General features: G+C 53.3%; 1 protein-coding gene across 1 annotated transcript in view; it reads right to left on the reverse strand.

Annotated features, from left to right (window-relative positions):
- RPH3AL (rabphilin 3A like (without C2 domains)) overlaps positions 1–16,928 on the reverse strand; it is a 184,650-nt gene extending 167,722 nt beyond the window's left edge. Inside the window, exon 1 of the mRNA XM_073023838.1 lies at positions 16,907–16,928. The gene's annotated coding sequence lies outside the window, so the exon portion shown is untranslated. The remainder of the gene's footprint in view (positions 1–16,906) is intronic.
- Positions 16,929–19,913: the final 2,985 nt, after the last annotated feature.

Consider the following 19,913-nt stretch of genomic DNA (forward strand, 5'->3'; position numbering starts at 1 on the left):
CTTGCTTACGTTCTAACTCTGAGTCAGTGTAGGACCTAAAATCTTACTCATTCATTCAAAATTTATAACTGCCTGTTTCAAGGAGGGCTTGAGGCAGCTTAAGGGCTAAACGCAATAAAAAATAAACAACTTAAGGATCAAAGAGAACAGAGGCCATGCAGAGAGCAGGAAGAGAAGATGTCATCAGAAATCAGATGATTAAACTAAGCAACACGTCCGACTCCAGGCTTCTAGCAGCCACAGACACAAACATGGGGGCTACGAACAAAATATCAAATCAACGGAAGCAGCAGCCCTGGAGGCCGAACGGGTCCAAACCGGCCAAACTGGGGAGTCCTCAATCCTAACAACAGTGATCACCACCATCCACAGGCAAGGGCCCTTCAGGCTGCTGTGCAAATGACTTCTCATTTAATCCTCACCAATGGTGTGGCAGACGCTATTATTGCTCCCACTTAACAGATGGCAAAACTGAGGCTCACAAAGGCAAAGCAGCTTCCGAAGACGACAGTGTAAGGAAGGAGTGGGGCCAGGATGAACACCCAGCAAGCCTGAACCCAGAGCCTCTGAGCCATCGAGCTTCGGCTTGGCTTAGGCTGGACCCATCCACATACTCCAGACCCTGAGCACAAGGTCTCTGGCTCTGGGTCTGCTACAGACAGACCCTTTTCCTTGCTGAGGCTCCATTCCCAACACTTCTAAATGGCCTCTTGTCCTGGACCGGGCGTGGTGGCTCACACCTATAATCCCAGCACTTTGGGAGGCCGAGGCAGGAGGAATGCTTGAGCCCAGGGGTTTGAGACCAGCCTGGGCAACATAGTGAGACTCTGTCTCTACAAAAACATTAAAAATTAGCTGAGGCCGGGCGCGGTGGCTCAAACTTGTAATCCCAGCACTTTGGGAAGCCGAGACAGGCGGATCAGGAGGTCAGGAGGTCAGGAGATCCAGACCATCCTGGCTAACACAGTGAAACCCCGTCTCTACTAAAACATACCAAAAAAAAATTAGCCGGGTATGGTGACGGGTGCCTGTAGTCCCAGCTACTCGGGAGGCTGAGGCAGGAGAATGGCGGGAACCCGGGAGGCGGAGCTTGCAGTGAGCCGAGATCCAGCCACTGCACTCTAGCCTGGGCGACAGAGCGAGACTCTGTCTCAAAAAAGAAAAAAAAAAAAATTAGCTGAGTGTGGTGGCACATGCCTGTGGTCCCTCCTACTTGGGAGGCTGAGGCAGGAGGATCACTTGAGCCTGGGAGGTTGAGGCTGTGATTATACCACCGCACTCTAGCCTGGGCACCAAAGAGAGATCCTCTCATAAAGAAAGAAAGCAGCCAACCAGAAGGCTGGGGCAGGAGAGTCACTTGAGCTCAGGAGGTCGAGACTGTGGTGAGGTATGACTGCACCACTGCACTCCAGCCTGGGCATCAGAGCGAGAAGACCCTGTCTCCAAAAAAAAAAAAAAAAAAAAACTCCTGTCTGGAGACTGCCCATCACTGTCGTTGCCTGGATGTCAGGACACTGTTACCTCCCGGTGAGCCCTGTGCACACAGCCTGGCTGAATTCCAACCTGCCAACCTTCGGAGACGTGCCTGACCGCCCTACCCCCCATTACACTCACACTCGCGGCACGTTCCTCTTGCCATCCTAGCCCTTCCCTGAGCCTCTGCTTCCAGGTCTTCCCAACGGCCTCCACGTGCTGAATATCCCCCACGCCGTCCTAGAGCCCAACACTCTGGGAGCACGAACACTGTGAGGGTCCACGTCCACCTCTGCAGGCAGAGCTCACCCCCGAGTATCCTAGGGTAAACCTTCCCCAAAGCAATGAACCCACAGTGCAAACCTTCACCCCTGACCGGGCCACTGCTGAGCCCGGGCCCTGGACACCGGGTCTGTGCAAAGTGAGGTCACCCCACAGGTGAGTCCTGGCTGCCCCCTTGGCCTGTCCTTTCTTTATTTTTTTTATTTTTATTTTTTTTGAGACGGAGTCTCGCTCTGTTGCCCAGGCTGGAGGGCAGTGGTGCAATCTCTACTCACTGCAAGCTCCGCCTCCCGGGTTCCCGCCATTCTCCTGCCTCAGCCTTCCAAGTAGCTGGGACTACAGGCGCCCAGCACCACGCCCGGCTAGTTTTCTGTATTCTTAGTAGAGATGGGGTTTCACCATGTTAGCCAGGATGGTCTCGATCTCCTGACCTCGTGATCCACCCGCCTCGGCCTCCCAAAGTGCTGGGATTACAGGCGTGAGCCACCGCACCCGGCCTGGCCTGTCCTTTCCACTCTGACCTTGGAGCGTGACCCTGACGGAAATTTTCAATTCCATAAAGGAAGTTTCGATTCGATATAGGGCCTTTTTACTCCCAAGATTCCCCTTCTGCTAAATTAGTTCCCAGTCCCTCTGTCAAGGGTGACTCTATTCGCCATCGGACACTGAGACCTGAAGAGCGGTTTGTGGGGAGTCTGAGGCCAGGCCGGCCCGCATGGTGCTTGTGTGCAGGATCAGAAGAGGTGCCCCTCGTCCAGGCACTTGTCTTCCACCTGGTTAGAAAGCACCGTAATAAACCAACAATGTTAACTCCATTCACTAGAAAGTCACCAACAAACCACAGGAACGGCTCCTTCTACGCAGTGTCCTCGTGGGATGCTCCGCCTGCCAAAATGAGTCTGGCAGACGCACCACCTCCAGAACCACCTGCAGCTCTCGCCCAGCAGGACGCTCAAAGCACCTACTCAGCAGTCTCCCTGCGACAGGCCGCTGCGGTCTGAATGCTTGCCACCCCCGGAAACAGCCATGCTGAAACCCCAAGGTATTAGGAGGTGGGGCCTTTGGGAGGTGATTAGGTCTTATGGGCAAGGTCCTCATAAATGGGATGCGTGTTCTTGTAAAAGGGGCTTTTCTACCCCTTAAGATCCAGGTATTATAAAACCCACAGGGAGGGACTCAAACCACTTTTGCAAAATTATGACTGAGACGGTGAAAGATCTAACTTAACCGACTCCGTCTTGCTCCTAACCTCCAGGCTGTCCTCGTTCTTTCCTGGGCGTAGGCTGAACTAACTTTAGGAGAAACTTAGTTTATAGTTCATAGTTTAAACAAAGACGGTAACAGCCCTTAACCAAAGCGGACCTCCTTCTTCCCTGGGGACTAGACTCTGCCTCTGCAGGACTCACTTTAGCCCCGAGATTAGAAATTACGGGTTAGGAGTCACACAGCTGGAGGCTGCAAGATTCTGACCCTCCTAAGCTGCTCCTAAGACCAGCGCTCGAGACATTTTACAGAACCTGCGCCTGACGGATCAGCTGGCACCACCCAGATCAATAAAATGACTCATCTGATCTTGAGGTTCCCACCCAGGAAATGACTGAGCTCAAGACGACAGCTTTGGCCGGGCGCGGTGGCTCAAGCCTGTAATCCCAGCACTTAGGAAGGCCGAGACGGGTGGATCACGAGGTCAGGAGATCGAGACCATCCTGGCTAACACGGTGAAACCCCGTCTCTACTAAAAATACAAAAAAAAAACTAGCCGGGCGAGGTGGCGGGCGCCTGTAGTCCCAGCTACTGCGGAGGCTGAGGCAGGAGAATGGCTTGAACCCGGGAGGCGGAGTTTGCAGTGAGCTGAGATCACGCCACTGCACTCCAGTCCAGGCTACAGAGCAAGACTCCGTCTCAAAAAAAAAAAAAAAGACGACAGCTTTGACTCCCTGTGATTTCACCCCTGACCAGTCACCACTCCTGGCTCACTGGCTCCTCTGACCCAGCACGTTATCCTTAAAAACTCTGATCCCTGAATGTCCGGGGAGACTGATTGGAGTAAAAATAAAACTCCAGTCTCCCACGAAAAAATAAATAAATAAAAGAGGCTTTTAAGGAAGCCTATTGGCCCCTCCTGCCGTGTGAGGACACAGAAAGAAAGCGCCATCTATGAACCAGGAAACGGGCTCTCGGCAGACACAGAATCTGCCCACACCTTGATCTGGAACTTCCCAGCTTCCAAAACATCAGAAATAGGCCAGGCACGGTGGCTCAGGCCTATCATCCCAGAACTTTGGGAAACCGAGGCGGGTGGATCACCTGAGGTAAGGAGTTTGAGACCAGCCTGCCCAACATGGCGAAACCCTGTCTCTACTAAAATACAAAAAATTAGCTGGGCGAGGTGGTGGGCACCTATAGTCCCAGCTACTCAGGAGGCTGAGGCAGGAGAATCGCTTGAACCCGGGCGGTGGAGGTTGCAGTGAGCCAAGATCGTGCCACTGCCCTCCAGCCTGGGCGACAAGAGCGAATCTCCATCTCGAAAAAAAAAAAAAAACCATAAATAAACAAAACCATGAGAAATAAATGTCTGTTGTTTATAAGCCACCCAGGTGATGTATTTTCATGGAGCAGTCTGAAGGGGCTAAGAGACTTCGGAGCGAAGAACCATGTCTCGTTTCTGCTCAGCTCACGTCGGAAGTATAAGGTCACAACAGGCCCAGATGCTGTGAGAAAGGTCCTCATATCTAGGTGGGCATCACTAGACCCTGAGAAGTGGCTTCTGCAAATGAGGAAAGCCCCCAGCAGCACTGGAAGTGGCAGGTTAAGAAGGTCACTCCAGGAATCATCTCTCTAAACAGGCCGTGGTGGCCGGGAGGGGAGGGACGAACGCTGGGAAAATACAGGCAGCCGAGTGCTGCTTCGAGTCCCGGCCTGGACTGACTTTTACCATTTGGGGTTAGAGATAATTTCACGTTCATCTCTGACCTTTTTTTGGCGAACCTCGCCCATGCCACCTTCTCCTTAATCAAATACTTCCCCAGACCCTGACGTTAACAAGGACATGGGCTGTGGCAATTCGGAGACCGGCTGAAATTGGGCCATTTCTCGTCTCTGATCTGTGTGATTGGATGACATTAAAAAAAGAAACCAGAAGAGAATTCATTTCCTTTTTTACTTTTAAATGAGGTCCCACTTAGAGCAGAACAGTAGGTGTTGAGCCTTCGTAAGCAAACAGTCCCCAAGGGATGGTGTAAAAAGACGTTGGATCGAACCCTTGTTTTCCCATCACTGCAGCGAACGTTCCCCTCACCCAAACCCTCACGCTCTACATCAAGGAGCAAGAGCAATGAACCTGGTTTCCAAAAACTAAGTCCAGAAAATAATATGCATTCCTACATCCCGCCTTCTAAATTAAGCCAGTGTTCTCCAGTAACGTCCCACTGGGGACTGAGAGAAAATTGTTTCGAAACTGGGAACTCAATCTAAAGTGAGGACAAAAAGAAAATAACACTTTACGAGTCCCACATGTTTGGAGCAGTTTGTTACAAACTTTAAAGTCAGATCTAAAGTGACCGCCAGTTTGAGAGTTCACCTTGTCAGCCCAGGAATCCAACTGTCCAAATGGGGCCATGTACAAACCAGGGATTGGTTAAAGGTCATTTAGACCCTAAGTTTTAGCAGCACAAGGGGGACATCCCCAAAAGTTTTGGTTCTCGTAGTTGGCTGGGGGCACTGTATCCATCGGGGTTCTTTGTTTCGAAGCAACAGAAATCAAGTCTGCATGACTTAAGCAGAAAGGAAGGTACTGGCAGAATTCCCTGTAGCTCAGAACCAACCAGAAGGCTGAAGATCCTGACGGGGACTGCAACAGTCTAGGCCTTCAAGTCCCATCAGCCTTCACTACGGGAATAAGTGGCTCCAAAATCCTTTCTCCCCTTGCTTCACTCTGCCAAGTTTCAGATCCCAGAGTGGAGAGCCCGGCACAGCAGCCCGGCGTGGGCCAAGGTCGCACCCCTTGAGCTGGGTGATGACTACATGAGGTGTGTCCACTTTGTAAAAACGCAGAATACTTCTGATGTGGGCCGTTTTCTGAATAGATGCTATGCTTCCTTTTTTTTTTTTTTTTCCTTTTGAGACAGGTTTTGCTCTGTCGCCCAGGCGGAAGGGCAGTGCTACAAGGCTCACTGCAGCCTTGGCCTCCCACCTCAGCCTCCCGAGTAGCTGGGACTACAAGTGCACGCTACCACACCTGGCTAATTTTTCTATTTTTTTTAGAGATGGGTTTTTGCCATGTTGCCCAGCTGGTCTCAAACTCCTGGGCTCAAGCAGTCTGCCCACCTCGGCCTCCCAAAGTGCTGGGATTACAGGCTTGAGCCACCGCGCCCAGCCTGTTTCAATTTTTTAAGAAAAAACATTCACCTAGCCCATGACGGAGCAATTCCACACTCAAAAGAAGTAAAACAGGTAAGAGAAACAAAGTACAAACAAATGTCAGCATGAATACTTATGGCCACTCCACTGATAACAGCCAAAAATGAACACAGCCCGGGGCATCCATCACCAGGTGAATAGAGAAGCAAGTTATACATATTCATACCGAATACTACTGACCAATGAAAAGGAAGCCACCGACCCAAACAACAACCGGGATGAATCTCAACACCGTGACGCCAAATGAGAGCGAGAGACGCCCTTCACAAAAGAACACGTTGTACGATCCCATTTACGTGAAGTTCCAGGACAGGAAAAATTAACCCACGGTGGCCGGGCGTGGTGGCTCATGCCTGGAATCCCAGCACTGTGGGAGGCTGAGGCTGGCAGATCACCTGAGGTCAGAAGTTTGAGACCAGCCTGGCCAGCATGGTGAAACCCTCTCTCTACCAAAAATACAAAAATAAGCTGTGTGTGGTGGTGCACGCCTGTAATCCCAGCTACTTGGGAGGCTGAGGCGGAAGAATCACTTGAACCTGGGAGGCAGAGGTTGTAGTGAGCCGAGATGGCGCCATTGCACTCCAGCCTGGGCAACAAGAGCGAAGCTCTGTCTAAAAAAAAATTAACCTCTGGTAAAAAAAACTCCAAAGAGTGGCTGACTGTGGGAGGAGTGGGACAGGGATTGATGGGGACGAGGTGTGAGAGAATGATCAGGGACCGTGGTCATGTTCTCTATTTTGATAGGAGCCTGGGTTGCACAAGCCTGCAGGTTTATCTGAGCTCATCAGATGCAACAGGTAAGATTTGTGTATTTCATTGTATGCATGTTTTACCATGGCAGAAAAATACCATAAACAACTACTGAACTTTAGTTCACGGTAAGCTTACAGACGCATTTGACTATTTTGTTCAAAAGATGCATTAAGAGAGATAAAAAATGGCCGGGCGCGGTGGCTCAAGCCTGTAATCCCAGCACTTTGGGAGGCCGAGACGGGCGGATCACGAGGTCAGGAGATCAAGACCATCCTGGCTAACACGGTGAAACCCCGTCTCTACTAAAAAATACAAAAAAATAGCCGGGCGAAGTGGCGGGCGCCTGTAGTCCCAGCTACACGGGAGGCTGAGGCAGGAGAATGGCGTGAACCCGGGAGGCGGAGCTTGCAGTGAGCCGAGATCCGGCCACTGCACTCCCGCCCGGGCGACAGAGCGAAACTCCATCTCAAAAAAAAAAAAAAAAAAAAAGAGAGATAAAAAGCAAGCCACAAACTGAGAGACGTATTTGCAGCATAAGAGGCATCCGATTAAGTACCAGTACGTGGACATACGGAGATCGCCTACGAATCAGTAATAATCTAAAAGGGAAAGAATGGGTAAAAAAAGCACAGTGTGCAAATGAGTTAATATTTGAAGTCAGTTAGGGAAAGAGAGAAGGAAACCCCAAATCTAGTAACATCAGTTCCTGGATTCGAAAGGCTAAGGGATAAAGGAGGAAGGAGACTCACCATTTGCCTTTTTATACCTTTAGAATTTTAATGAGATTATTTATTTATTTATGTACTTTTGAGACAGTCTCACTCTGTTGCCAATGCTGGGGTGCAGCGGTGCCATCTCACTCACTGAAACCTCCGCCTCCCAGGCTCAAGCAATTCTCTTGCCTCAGCCTCCAGAGTAGCTGGGATGACAGGTGCCAGCCACCACATCCAGCTAATTTTTGTATTTTTAGTAGAGATGAGGTTTCGCCATGTTGGCCAGGCTGGTCTTGGACTCCTGACCTCAGGTGATCTGCCCGCCTCAGCCTCCCAAAGTACTGGGATGACAGGCGTGAGCCACTGTACCCGGCCCCTTAAATGACATGATTATAATGTATCTTCCAAAAATAAACTGAATTTAAGTTTAAAATACAGCTTGTGGGCAAACAAAGTGAACTGAAATAATATGTCAACAATCTGGAAAGAAAGAAAATCAAGGTCTTCCCTTCCATCGTAAAACAAAATAAATTTTGATTGGATTAGCACTGAAAGTCAGAGCTGAATGGAAAGGCTGAAATCAAAAAAGAACCTGAAGAAAACAGAGCTGAATATTTATCTGACCTTGGAGTGAGGAAGACCTTTCAAACCCAAAATCAGAGGGTTTTTGGAAAATCATAAAATGAAAAGACTGATGGACTTAATCAAATGCATTAGTCAGCTCAGGTTGCCACGAAATACCTCAGGCAGGGTGGCTGACACAGCTGGCATTTCTTTCCCACAGTCCTGGAGGCTGGGGAGTCCAAGATCAAGGTGCCAGCTGGCTCCAATTCTGGTGAGGGCTCTCCTCCTGGCTTGCGACATGGCGAGGGCCTCTCCTTCTGCCTTGTGGACATGGTGAGGGCCCAGGGGAAGGGAGAGACAGAGACAGAGAGAGTGGGGGGAAGCAGGGGAGAGAGAGAGAGAAGGAGAGAGAAAGGGAGAGAAAGGGAGAGGGAGAGAGAGACTAAGAGAAAGAGAGAAAGAGAGAGAGAGAGACAGAGACTGAGAAAGAGCAAGAGATTGAGAAAGGCAGAGAGAGGCAAGGCGCAGTGGCTCATGCCTGTAATCCCAGCACTCTGGGAGGCCGAGGTGGGAGGGTTGCCTGAGCCCAGGAGATGGAGACCAGCCCCAGCAACACGGCAAAACCCCATCTCTGTTATAATTTTTTTTTAAAAAAAAGAGAGAGAGATTGACAAAGAGAGAGGTTGAGAAAGAGAGAGTGGGGAGTGGGGAAAGAGGAGGGGGAAGGGGAAGGGGAGCGCCCTCCAGCATCTGTGTTTATAGGGACACTGATGTATCACATCAGGGCCCCACCTTTCTGACCTCATTTAACCTTAATTACTTCCTGACTCCACACACAGCTGCACTAGGGGTGAGCACCACAACCCAGGAATGTTGGGGAACACAAACGTTCAGTCTGTATTACCACACAAACATTTAAACTTTCTCTATGTTTAAAAATAATCAGTTCGTGTCCTTTGTAGGGACATGGATGCAGCTGGAAACCACCATTCTCAGCAAACCATCGCAAGGACAGAAAACCAAATACCGCATGTTCTAACTCATAGGTGGGAACTGAACAATGAGATCACTTGGACACAGGAAGGGGAACATCACACACTGGGTCCTATTGTGGGGAGGGGGGAGGGGGGGAGGGGGGAGGGATAGCATTAGAAGATATACCTAATGTAAATGACGAGTTAATGGGGGCAGCACACCAACATGGCACATGTATACATACGTAACAAACCTGCACGTTGTGTACATGTACCCTAGAACTTAAAGTATAATAAAAATAAAAAATAATAATAATCATAATACTTGGTATACAACAAGATCTTTAAAAAGAGAAAAATAACCAAAGAAAAATGCCAAAAGGAGGGAAAAAATGTTTGTTACACATGTCAGTCAACATAGAGAAATCAATGCAGGTTATCAAATCATGTCTATAAGTATCATCTCCATTTTTAAACAGTAAACACTGGCTATCTCTGGAGATTGGGAATCATAGCTTTTTACTTTCTTCTTTGTGCTTTTTCTAAATTTTCCACAATGAACATGAATTACTTTTATAATTCAAAAAAACTTTTTTTTTTTTAAGAACTTTTATGTCAAGGTCAAGCAACATCCAAGCGGACAGTCCAGTTCTGTGCAGACTTTAGGGGGATGGCTGGTGAGCCTGGCAGGGCGTGAGCAAGGAGCCGGCACCACAGACCCAGGAGGGCATGGGCTGTATTACCCTATAGATGGCAGGAAACCCTGGAGGTGCCCAGAGGAGGAGGGCACGAGAGGGAACGTAAACCAGTGAAACTTTTGCCCGGTGGAAAATGGAAGGTATATTTGAGATGGCTCCAGAGGGACAACAGAGGCAGATTTCAGCTCAAAAGAGGGAAGAATTTCCACCTCCTGAGCTGTCCCTAAATGCAAAGCGTTATGCAGTGAAGCTGTCTCAGTCCCCCAAGGACTCAGGTACCGATGGAACGAAGAATTCTCCACTCAGGAAGGGCTTTTTGTTGTTGTTTTGTTTTTGAGACAGAGTCTTGCTCTGTGGCCCAGCTGGAGTGCAGTGGCGTGATCTCAGCTCATGGCAACCTCCCGGGTTCAAGTGATTTTTCTGCCTCAGTCTCCCAAGTAGCTAGGATTACAGGCGTGCGCTGCCACACCTGGCTAATTTTTATCTCTTTAGTAGAGATGGGATTTCACCATGTTACCCAGGCTGGTCTTGAACTCCTGACCTCAGGTGATCTGCCCACCTGTCATTCACATTCTTATATAAAGACCTAATTCCTTTTCAATGTTGCGCAGTAGCCCAAGGTATGAAAATACAAGTTTACGGAGTTTTCTCACCACGAACAAACATTCAGACTCTGTACGATCTTTCGTCACCACAAACTATCACAAAGGCTGTCCCAGAAGTTGTCACCTGTGCACAGGTGCCAGTGTTTCTTTAGGGCAGATCCTGAGAAGCAGAATCACTGAATCACCATGTCACAGGGCAGTTGCGTTTATTTTGACAGGTCCTGCAAAACCGCATCCACCATGATGTTCCTTTCTAAGCCTCGGATCCCAGAGATTTACAGATCCCATCTCCATGACCTGTCTCCTTGTCGGTTTCAGCCAGGCACTGATACCTCCCTGGGATACTGCAGGCCTCAGCGCAGCTCTGTGGCTCCTCTTTCTATGAAAACCGTCACCCACCCCTGAGACGGGCTGCCACCATCACCGGCAGCCGTGGAGCACAGCCCAAACGGTCGCCCATCCGGTTACTGGTGGAGAAGACTCTTGGCTGAGGAAGGCAGGCCTCCTAACCCTGAGGTGCTGCACCTGTGAGTCAGGGGGTACGCCATCCATGAGCGAGAAGGAGGGGCTGAGCAAGAGGAGACTAAACCCGGTGTCACTCAACAGCTGGGATGGGCCAGACCCAAAGATGAAAATGCACCAACATGTAAATTTCGGCATGAGCACAGCCGGGTGATAGAGACAGGACCGGATAGAGACAGACAGCGTCCAACACAACTGATTAAGTGTCCATGGTAAAAGAAGTGCTCTTACACGAGGTGCTAACGACGTAATTGCGGTCTTACATAAGGAGCTCGGGTATTTTTAGCAGCACGTAACTGCCATGTGAATGCAGGAGCTGCCCTCCCAACGAATGCTGCTTACTGTACAGGCTGGTGCAGGCCTTGAAATGCCAGTGCCTTGCAGGGAGCTAGCTGCTGTCAGAGGGGTGAGGATGTCTGTGCCCGGGGCTGCAGCTCCGCCCGTGTTCTGCAGTTTCTACAGGCTGGCCGGACTCCCCACAGCCAGCTTGGGGTACACACATCACCGCACCTACACCCCCAAGCATCCTAAAAGCAAGAAAAGGGCCGCTTCAGGGGCTCGCCCAAGCCAAGCAGCCACCTTCCAGCTAAGAGAGCTCTCCCCAGACCCAGCAGGGTGGAGGGAGACAGGAAGAAACCAGAGCCGGTCTGGGCTCAGCTCCCTCGTTCCCAGAGCTGACCCCTCGGGAGCCTGGGTGCTCACCCTCAGGTCACCTCCCACCTGTCACAAGAAACCCAGGGCTGGAGGTACAGTGAAGTCAAAGTGGCCTCTTGGAATGGTGTGTCTGTATTCATGTCCCGGGTTTACGATCCCTGCAGTCTTTATTCCCGTTTCTTTTTATTGTATTAAGCCTAACACACACACACAGAGGAGTACACCCGGGTTAGCGTTAGCATTGATGGAAGGAACGCAGCCCTATGACTGACACCCCGATAAAGAAACCAGGCAGTACCAGCCTCCCGGAAGCCCTCCTCTGCCTCCCGGATGCCCTCCTCATGCCTCCCGGAAGCTCTCCTCGTGCCTCCCGGAAGCCCTCCTCTGCCTCCCGGAAGCCCTCCTCATGCCTCCCGGAAGCCCTCCTCATGCCTCCCGGAAGCTCTCCTCATGCCTCCCGGATGCCCTCCTCTGCCTCCCGGATGCCCTCCTCTGCCTCCCGGAAGCCCTCCTCATCCCTCCCAAAAGTCTCCTCATGCCTCCCAGATGCCCTCCTCTGCCTCCCGGAAGCCCTTCTCATCCCTCCCAGAAGTCTTCCTCTGCCTCCCGGAAGCCTCCTCCTCTCTCCCGGAAGCCTCCTCATGCCTCCCTGAAGCCCTCCTCTGCCTCCCGGACGCCCTCCTCATCCCTCCGAAAAGTCTCCTCATGCCTCCCAGATGCCCTCCTCTGCCTCCCGGAAGCCTCCTCATGCCTCCCTGAAGCCCTTCTCATGCCTCCTGGAAACCACGACCCCGACTTCCAACACCTTCCATGCATTTGGCCCTCTTGGCACTTTGTCGATGTGGAATCAGGCATGGACATGCTCCTTTCCGTCTCATTCCTTTTGCTGGACATTGTGTGATTTATCCACGTGTGCCGTGTGGTCACGGATTGTTCCATCTCAGCACAGTGGGGTGCTCCATGGTCAGCCTTCACCCCAATTTGTGTGTCCATTCTACTGCTGATAAACATTAGGGGGCTTCCGGGGGTGGGGGGTTGGCTATTACAAATAGTGCTGCTATGAACATTCTAGTATATGCCTTTTCACTGCAACCCATCCTAAAATACACATCGTTGAAAACTACTGCTTTAAGCCTCAAATCTTGGGAAAGTCAATGTACTCCCCCCCTTCAGTTTACCCTTTCATTCTTTAAACGTGGTCCTTCCACTGTCTACAGAGCACCATGTAAAGGGTACTGGCCATCTCCTTGAAGTCTGGGTATTTAAAAAATGAAAAAATAATTTAAAATTTTTTAAAAAATTTTAAGATTACTATTGGCCAAAGGAGTCAGACTTTCTAGGACTAAAGTCCCCTCCTTGCTGTGTGTCTTTGGACAAACACTGAACCTCTCTGTGCATCAGTTTCCTTACCTGTAAAATGGGACTAGTACTCTAACATCATCTGGCTGAGGTTTAAACAAGGGAGCAGCGTCTGCACAAGGTGAGCCCTCATCAGTGTTCACAGCAACGATTCCCGCTGAAGGTTTCCCGTCTTTCTCAACACCCCTGCGGTAGCCTGCTCTGGGTGTCCCCTGCCTGGATATCTGTGAGCAAGGTCCTCAAAGAAAAGGAGATCGAAACTGAGGACAAGCAACTCTACCACCTCCAGCTGGGGCGGAGCCCCACCAGCGAGCCCTCCCCTCCACGCCAGATGGCTCCCGTCCCTCAGCTTCTCCAGGCAGCAGAGATGCGTGGCAGCAGCAGCTACTCTACTGGATGTCACTCAAAATGGGACCTCGACCACGGTCACTGTGCTGGGGTCATTATTAGTGGTGTGCCAGCGGCCTGGTGACAACCTGCTGGGGCACCCAACGTACCCAAAAATCACTGCCTGGAAAAAAGAAGAGTGAAGAGGAGTATTTTGGTTTTTTTAGATGACAAAGACGGAAGAAACCCCCTCAAAACACAGTGAAGAGGCCCAGGAGCAGGAGATTCCGGCCTTGCGAGACTGGTTGCCATGGTAACCGTATTTCACAGCAGGAGCTCGTTTTCATGACAGTGACCCGCACAGAGAAGGGAAGGACGTCTCCTGAAGAAACTTAGTTGGAGGCGTTCCCATTTGGGGTGAGGGGAATGAGTTTTGTTACAAAAGAAAAGGCATTTTAAGGTGCCTTAAGAGGCAGAAATGATCCCAGGGCCCTTGCAAGGTTCTCTCTATTCACAGCTCTTACTTAAGGGAAGACAGAAAAAAAGGCCTGTTTCCAAGGCGTCCTGGGGTTAATGTCCTAGCCTCCCTGGATCACTGGTCCCATCATGAACCATCTGTTTGTTACAAAGTCCTTTCCTGGAGTCCAGCAGAGTCCCAAGCAAGCAACCAACCAACCGAGCCACCAGGAAGTCGTGCACACCCGGGCCAGGGGCTGAGAAGACACGGAAGTGTAGCACACACTCCCTGGACTGAAAAACACACCACCTTCCTGGACAAACAGCAAATCCTAGCATCTAAAAACAGCCTTGGGAGTCAGACAGACTTGAGTTCCAGCCTCCGCCTTGCCCACCTCTATGCTGTGTGATTTAGGCAGGTCTCTGGCCCTCTCTGTGTCCTTATAAACAGAATGAGGACAATAATCCTAATGCTTACCCCTCTGGATGTCTCTAGGACAAAGGAAAACCAGGGACTACCTGGAATGATGAGCACACTGCCCGGCACAGGACAGCCCACTGGACAAACAGCTGCAGTGATTAAGAGCTGGAAAAGTGTATCTCGCACTCATGATATAATGGGAGGCTAACAGCAGAGAACAAAGTACTAAACTGTGTGGCACAACCTGCAACTGATCCTTCCACAAGCCCAGCGGGAACACAGAGGGACTGGAAGAAGGGAACCGCCGGGAGGGAGGTGGTGCTGGAACTGAACTCTAAAGGATGCTGGGGAGGTGTTCTTGAAGGTCTGAGGGTGGGAATGCCTCTATTGAGTGCTTACAGGGCGCCCAGTCCTGGAGAGCCAGAGAGAAGGGGAACAAGCTTCCCGCGGCCATCAGAGACAGAAGGGGATGTGAGATCAGCCGACAGCTGCAGCTGGTGGCCTGAGGGCGTTGTGGAGTGAGTGGGAAGCCAGGAAAGGGTCCCAGTGCAGCAAGGAGGTGAGCAAACCTTTTCCAAGGAAACCGCACCTGAGCCAAGTCCCAGAGGGTAGGGGCAAGAGGGCTCAGCCGGTGGCGGGAGGGAAGAAGCTGCAGGATTAGAAACTGGTTTGCGAGAATGAGGCCAGGTGACTGAGGGCCTTCAAATCCAGGCAGGGGAGCTGAGCTTTGCCTGGGAGGACATATGGAGCCTCTGAAGACATCTAGGTGGGGAGGGGGTCGGTGACAGGGTGAAAGGGACCATCATTCTGGAGGTGACATGCCGCGTGGGGCTGGAGGGGTTGCTGCAGGAGACAGACCAGCTAAGAGGCCGCTGCACTCTGGACTGAGGTGTTCAAGTCCTGTAGGAATCGGTCACAAAGGAGAGGGGAGAGGCAGACACATTCGGAGAGGAGTGTAAATGCTAGAGAATGAGGGAAACCCACCAGCGAGAAGTAAGCGAGGGCAGCTGTCTGGGAGGGGAGCGGGAGGCGGCCAGTGGGGTGCGCTGAGTTTTCGGTGACACCGGGGCACCCAGAGAGCAAGGCAGGATGGGCTGGAAGTCAGAGTGGCCATTCCCAGAGGACTCCCCGAGCCAGCCCCGTGAGAAGCACAACACAGGGTTTGGGAAAACAGTCCCAGGAAAGTGGAAGAAGGCTCAGCCAAGGAGAAGGAACCAGGAGAGAGGCGTGCCCAGAAACGACGGCGGGGAGGCTGCAAGCTGAACCCCAGCGCGCCAAGGTCCGCTCCACGGAAGAGCGACGGTGGCCCCACAGAAGAGGGGGCTTTGGAAACAAAATGACTTTTGGGTTCAGCAGTTTCAGCGCAGTGGCCGCGGCAGCCAGGCTGCGGAGGATGGAGGGGCAGCTGGGTGAGGGAGGGAGCAGGTGCCGAGCTCTTGTGGGAAAATGTGACAGAGAAAAGACAAAACAAGCTGAAGGCTCAGACGCTGGGTTTTGTGTTTTTCAGGAGATGGGAGGTGGGAGGCCGAGGGGATGTCAGAGGCACGGGGCGGGGGTGGGGGCTGGAGGCGGCCCGGGTGCGGTCTCCCCGGGTGTGGGGCGGGGCGGGGACGGGACAGCAGGCCTCAGTCTACCCACGCGCCCACCAGGGTCTGCAGGGGCGTCCCCAGGGCTCCCCCTGCCCTCAGACTGCACAGACGCAGGCGACAGTGACCATTCCCCGGAATCTCCATGGCTCTGATCTCTCCCCGGGGACTTTCCACCTGCAGCAGGACGCCTCCCCGCAGGGCGACCCCCGGGGGTGTTACGGACCCAGGCGGACCCTCTGAGCAGCCGGGCAGGAGGCACAAGCCCCAGACCCCCGGCAGAGGCCTCTCTGCAGTGCGGGAAAGGAAAGGCGCAGCCGGCGCCCGGGACAGTGAGGCGCCCGGACGGATGGAAGCGCCTCCCCGACGCCTCCGCCCGACGCCGGGAAGCGGCTTTGGGAGGGCTGGAAGCCGACCTCGCGGGCCTCAGGCTGGGAGGGGCGGGCGGGGCGCGTGGAGGCGTCGGTCTCCGCCGTGAGAAGGAACCCCCCAATCCCCCACGCGCGCCCCGCCTTCCGACCACCCAGCTACGGCCGAAAGCCCCACTGTGCAGGGCCCAGGGCCCCCGTGGCGCCCCCAATCTCGTGGGACGTCGGGTCCCCGCCCCAGGCGAGGCAGGTGCAGAGGGCGGCAGCCTGGACCCGGGGCCCCTCCCCGCACGTGCGCGCCGGGGCGGGCGCTGGGAAACGCCGCTGTGGACTCGCTCCCCGGAACTCGCCCCGCGCCGCCCTCCCCCGCCCCGCCGCGTCCCGCCCCCCACCCCCACCCCCACCTGGGGGCGCCGCAGGATCCCCGAGGGTCTCCGAGGGTCCCCGAGGCCGGGGCGGAGCGCGAGCCGTTCGGAGTGGGGGCTCCGGCGCGGGCGCTGCTCTGCGCAGTCGGGTGCAGCCCAGGCTCCGGCCCCCGGCGGGAGGAAACCCGGCTCCAGGCCCTGCCCCCGCCCCGCCGGCCCCGGAATCACCCCCACTCGCCGCGCCAAGAGCTCCCGGGTCCCCGCCGCCGCCCTGCGCGCCCCGCCGGCCCCGCCCTGAGCCACGCGCACCCCCCCGGCCTCGGACAGGCCCCGGACCTGGGGCGGCCCCACTTCCCCCCGGACTCACCTGGGGTTCGGCCCCGCAGCCCGCGCGCTCCCTCGCTGCCCTCTGGCGGCAACCGCGAAACCCGCGCCCGCCCCGCCCGCCCCGCTGGGACCTGCTGCTGCAGAGCCCCGGCCCGAGGGCACCTGCTGGGCGACCTCTGGATGGTCCCCACGGCCTCGCTGGAGGGCAGGGGCGCGGCTCACTGCAGCCTCCGCCTCCGGGCCCCAGCGACCCTTTCACCCCAGCCTGCCCAGTAGTCGGGGCCGCGGGCAGGGCTCCCACCCACGGCTAAGTTTTGTATGTTTTGTAGAGACGAGGTCTCACTGTGTTACCCGGGCTGGTCTCGAACTTCAAGACTCAGTTTCTTTATGTGCAAAACAGAGACAACAATAGTCCTGTTGTGATGATTGAATGAGATTGTGACCCGAGGTCTCGCTCACTACAGGCCCTCAGTTGGAAAGCATTGTTAATGATAATATTCCACTTCTTAACCCTAAAGCCTGGAGGGGGCAGGAATTCCACGGGCCTTAGCCCACCACCCAGCCCCGAGGAGTTGCTCGCACCGCCGCTTGCACAGACGGTGGCAGACCACTCGTGTCTCCGGAGTGACTCAGCCTTCCCTGGGACTGCCAACCGCCTGAGAAAGACGTATAGGTGACCTGAGGCTGCCTCCCTGCAGCCTTCCTCTTGGCTCTAGCTGTACCCCCGGGGAGCCCACACGAACCCAATCCCCCAACCTTCTATTCCTTCACCATTACAGCTTTCAGTAAATACTTGTTGCACCTCTGCTCTGTGCCAAGCTCTTCCTAAATGGGATTCTCACACGTTTCACTTAACCCTTGTTTTCCCAGGTCTTAACCACATAAGGTCCCAATGACAGTAACAAAACCACCTTTCTCTGTTTGTGCCCTGGGGATGGCTAACAGATGAACACAGGTGCAGCCTCCTGGCTAACTCCAGAAGCCACTCCCTTCTCTCCTGCCCCAGTGTTTGTCCCCTTGGCTCACAAGGCAGCACACTCAGGACTGTTCCACTCCCCTCCCCCTAACCCAGTGTGAGACGCCCTCATCCTCTCACGGGGGGGGGGCTGCTGCCACACAGGTGTCCACATGTGTGCACCCCACCCCAGACCAGGCGCCAGACTGCACAGCCCCTCAGTCCACACGTGTGTACCCCACCCTAGACCAGGCACCAGACTGCACAGCTCCTCGTGCCAATGTCATGGGGAGGGGCTGGTGACGCAGCCCTTTTACTTTTACTAACTTCTCTTCCCATAGTCTAGACAAGAGCCTCATTCCCCATCTACTCAGTGATATTCGAAGTGGCCTCTCTTCTCTTTTTGCTCCTTGGTCCAAACAAGCTCATTTCTTCTCTTTCTTCAAATAAATTACGGAATTACTAACAGAGAGACAGAGAGAGAGAGAGAGAGATCTTGCTAGCTGTAAATCCAGCGGTTCTCTAAACAAGGTGAACTCCATTTACTCATCAACAGATAACTGTTGTGCACTGTTGCAGGAGCTGGGGATACAGAGGTGAAGAGACTCCTCTCCCTCCAAGGAGCTTGCTGTCTAGAGAGGGGAGCAGCCTTCAAATGAATAAATGAACACTACTAGGCACTTCCTATTGTCTAGGAATTTCTACTAGAACTGCTGTCTTAGTCTGCTCTCTGTTTCTATAACATAATGCCACTAACTGAGTAAATTATAAAGAAAAAAAAGTGTATTCAGTTCACGGTTCTGGAGCCTGGGAAGTCCAAGAGCATGGCACCAGCGTTTGGTGAGAGCAGGTCACCTCAGTGGAAGTTAGAAGGCAAAAGCAAGTACGCACACAACGGAGGGAGAGTCACCAGGGTCAGACTCACTTTAGAACAACCTGCTCTCACGAGACCTAACTCACTTCTGCCAGAACAACATTAACCCATTCAAGAGGGCTCGGCCCAGGTGACCCAGTTGCCTCGTATCAGGCTCTTACTGAACATGTCCACCCCCCACCACTGTTACACTGGGATTCAGTTGCCAGCACATAAGCCTTTGGGATACGTTCAAACATACCCACTGATAGGTGATAAGGACTTTCACCTCTAAAGAGGAGCTGTCAGACACCCTTCAAGACTTTCCAAGAGGGAACCAAGCTGGTCCTTTGCCCCTCCCCCGCTCCCCACTGATAGCAGAGGACCGTATTCCTTGGGAGGGGAGCTACCCAGGCAACAGGTCAACGGGTTATGAGAAGACAAGCTTGTCTTTAACCCCACCTGTTTTTCCCCCTTCACCCCAACCCCACCCCGACCCAGAAGATCCTTCCAAGAAATCGAGGCTGCCGGCAGGATGGGCCTCTCCCTCCCCAGAAGCCTGGCTGACACTCCACAGCTCCAGGAGCAGAGTGTGGGGTCCTGGAGTTCGGGAGCAGTAACCCTGAGCAGGGTCACTCAGCCACAGCACAACTGACTCTTTCAGCCAGGTAATCCTCTCGGGGGAGACGGGGCTGTGCTGTGTATGGTACGATGTTCAGCAGCATCCCTGGCCTCTACCCGCTAAATCGTAGTGGCACACATCCAGCCCCCAGTTGTGACCATTAAAAAATGTCTTCAGCCATTGCCAGATGTCCCCTGGGGGTCACCCTCCCACCCCCTCCCCACCCCTTAACCCAAACCATGTGCCCAGAGCCCGTTGCCTATTTCTAGCCTAGAGAATTAGGGGTGGGGAAACTGCTCCGTGCTTGCAGTGGGGCAAAACTGGGTAGAGGCAGAGCAGGCCCGCCTTCCCACCCTTGGACCAGGGGAGTTTCCCAAAAGCCAAGTAGAAACGGGAAGAAAGTGGGGTTCAAGCAGTGCCGGGGGCAAGGGAACTCATCACCAGAGGTTGAGGTGCTCCTCGGGAGAGGATCAAGAGGCCAGCCCGAGGATGTGTTACAACGGGGTTCCTGGGAAACCCTCAGATGCCCACATCTGGAAGGGATCAAAGCAGAAGGATGAGGGAGAAAGAGAAGAGAGCCCTCCTTCCACCTGCCAGCGTCTGAGCTGCAGGGAAGG

This window comes from Chlorocebus sabaeus, chromosome 16 (genome assembly GCF_047675955.1).
Source record: "Chlorocebus sabaeus isolate Y175 chromosome 16, mChlSab1.0.hap1, whole genome shotgun sequence".
In the NCBI taxonomy this organism is placed as follows: domain Eukaryota; kingdom Metazoa; phylum Chordata; class Mammalia; order Primates; family Cercopithecidae; genus Chlorocebus; species Chlorocebus sabaeus.